The sequence below is a fragment of the Penaeus monodon genome, chromosome 32 (assembly GCF_015228065.2).
Source record: "Penaeus monodon isolate SGIC_2016 chromosome 32, NSTDA_Pmon_1, whole genome shotgun sequence".
In the NCBI taxonomy this organism is placed as follows: Eukaryota; Metazoa; Arthropoda; class Malacostraca; order Decapoda; family Penaeidae; genus Penaeus; species Penaeus monodon.
This window is the reverse complement of record NC_051417.1, coordinates 33,452,916-33,455,857: the sequence shown is the minus strand read 5'-3', so window position 1 is coordinate 33,455,857 and position 2,942 is coordinate 33,452,916.

Genomic DNA, 2,942 nt, shown 5'->3' with positions numbered 1-2,942 from the left:
AAGGGAAAGGTAAGGGAAAGGTAAGGGAAAGGTAAGGGAAAGGTATAGGAAGGTAAGATGAAGGTAAGGGGAAGGTAAGAGGAAGGTAAGGGGAAGGTAAGAGGAAGGTAAGGGGAAGGTAAGAGGAAGGTAAGGGGAAGGTAAAAGGAAGGTAAGAGGAAGGTAAGGGGAAGGGAAAAGGAAGGTAAGGGGAAAGGGAAGGGGAAAGGTTTAAAAGGAAGGTAAGGGAAGGTAAGGGGAAGGAAAGGGGAAGGTAAGGGAAGGAAAGGGGAAGGTAAGGGGAAGGTAAGGGGAAGGTAAGGGGAAGGTAAGGGGAAGGTAAGAGGAAGGTAAGGGGAACTTAAGGGGAAGGTAAGGGAAGGTAAGAGGAAGGTAAGGGAAGGTAAGGGGAAGGTAAAAGGAAGGTAAGGGGAAGGTAAGGGGAAGGTAAAAGGAAGGTAAGGGGAAGGTAAGGGAAGGTAAGGGAAGGTAAGGGAGGTAAAAGGAAGGTAAGGGAAGGTGAGGGAAGGTAAGGGAAGGTAAGAGGAAGGTAAGGGGAAGGTAAAAGGAAGGTAAGGGGAAGGTAAGGGGAAGGTAAGGGGAGGTAAGGGGAAGGTAAGAGGAAGGTAAGGGGAAGGTAAGGGAAGGTAAGGGAAGGTAAGGGAAGGTAAGGGAAAAGGGAAGGAAGGTAAGAGGAGGTAAGGGGAAGGTAAAGGAAAGGGAAGGGGAAGGTAAGGGAAGGTAAGGGGGAAGGTAAGGGGAACTTAAGGGGAAGGTAAGGAGAAGGTAAGAGGAAGGTAAGGGGAAGGTAAAAAAGGAAGGTAAAAGGAGGGTAAGGGGAAGGTAAAAGGAAGGTAAGGGGAAGGTAAAAGGAAGGTAAGGGGAAGGTAAGGGAAGGTAAGGGAAGGTAAGAGGAAGGTAAGGGGAAGGTAAAAGGGAAAGGGAAGGGAAGGTAAGGGGAAGGTAAAGGGGGAAGGGAAAAGGGGGGGTAAGGAAAGGGAAAGGAAGGGAAGGGGAAGGTAAAAGGAAGGTAGGGGAAGGTAAGGGAAGGTAAGGGGAAGGTAAGGGAAGGTAAGAGGAAGGTAAGGGGAAGGTAAGGGAAGGTAAGGGGAAAGGGAAAAGGGAAAGGGAAGGGGGAAGGTAAGGGGAAGGTAAAAGGAAGGTAAGGGGAAGGTAAGGGGAAGGTAAGGGGAAGGTAAGGGGAAGGTAAAAGGGGAAGGTAAGGGGAAGGTAAGGGGAAGGTAAGGGGAAGGTAAGGGAAGGTAAAAGGAAGGTAAGGGAAGGTAAGGGGAAGGTAAGGGGAAGGTACGAGGAAGGTAAGGGGAAGGTAAGAGGAAGGTAAGGGGAAGGTAAGGGGAAGGTAAAGGAAGGTAAGGGGAAGGTAAGGGGAAGGTACGAGGAAGGTAAGGGGAAGGTAAGGGGGAAAGGGAAAAGGAAGGTAAGGGGAAGGTAAGGGGGAAGGGAAAAGGAAGGTAAGGGGAAGGTAAGGGGAAGGTAAAAGGAAGGTAAGGGGAAGGTAAGGGGAAGGTACGAGGAAGGTAAGGGGAAGGTAAGGGGAAGGTACGGGGAAGGTAAAAGGAAGGTAAGGGGGAAGGGAAGAGGAAGGTAAGGGGAAGTAAGGGAAGGTAAAAGGAAGGTAAGGGGGAAAGTAAGGGGAAGGTACGAGGAAGGTAAGGGGAAGGTAAGGGGAAGGTACGAGGAAGGTAAGGGGAGGTAAGGGGAAGGTAAGGGGAAGGTAAGGGGAAGGTAAAGGAAGGTAAGGGGAAGGTAAGGGGAAGGTAAGGGGAAGGTAAGGGGAAGGTAAGGGGAAGGTAAAAGGAAGGTAAGGGGAAGGTAAAAGGAATGTAAGGGGAAGGTAAGGGGAAGGTACGAGGAAGGTAAGGGGAAGGTAAGGGAAGGTAAAAGGAAGGTAAGGGGAAGGTAAGGGGAAGGTAAGGGAAGGTAAAAGGAAGGTAAGGGGAAGGTAAGGGGAAGGTTAAAAAGGGAAAGGGAAGGGGAAGGTAAGGGGGAAGGTAAAAGGAAGGTAAAAGGAAGGTAAAGAGGAAGGTAAGGGGAAGGTAAAAGGAAGGTAAGGGGAAGGTAAAAGGAAGGTAAGGGGGAAAGGGAAGGGGAAGGTAAGGGGAAGGTAAGGGGAAGGTAAAAGGAAGGTAAAAGGAAGGTAAGGGGAAGGTAAGAGGAAGGTAAGGGGAAGGTAAAAGGAAGGTAAGAGGAAGGTAAGGGGAAGGTAAGAGGAAGGTAAGGGGAAGGTAAAAGGAAGGTAAGGGGGGGAAGGTAAGAGGAAGGTAAAGGGAAGGTAAGGGGAAGGTAAGGGAAGGTAAGGGAAGGTAAGAGGAAGGTAAGGGGAAGGTGAGGGGAAGGTAAGGGAAGGTAAGGGGAAGGTAAGGGGAAGGTAAGGGAAGGTAAGGGAAGGTAAGGGAAGGTAAGAGGAAGGTAAGGGAAGGTATGGGGAAGGTAAGGGGAAGGTAAGGGGAAGGTAAGAGGAAGGTAAGGGGAAGGTAAAAGGGAGATAAGGGGAAGGTAAGGGGAAGGTAAGGGGAAGGTAAGGGAAAAATGGACAAAGTTTGGTAAGGAAAAGGAGAGGAAGAGGAAGCCAGGGCGAGAGGGACAATAAAGGAAGAGGAAGAGTGAATGGGGAGGAAAAGAGAAGGAAGGGAAGAGAAGGGAAGAACAAGAAAAGGGAGAAAGAAAAGGGAAAAGGAAAAGGAGAGAGTAAAGCAATAAGAGTAAGGAAAGGGGGAAGGAGAGGCCGAGGTGAAGGAATGAAGAAAGTGGAAAAGAGAAATAAAGGGAGGAAGGAGATGGATGGGTAAAGAAGACGTGGAAAAAAGGGCAGAGGAAAGGAAGGAATAGAGAGAAATGAAGAGGTGAAATGAAGGAGGGAGAAGGGGAAGGTGCAAAGAAAGGAGAAAGAGAGATGGAAGGGAAGAGAAATATGGTAGAAGTGGGGGAGAACAGAGACGGAA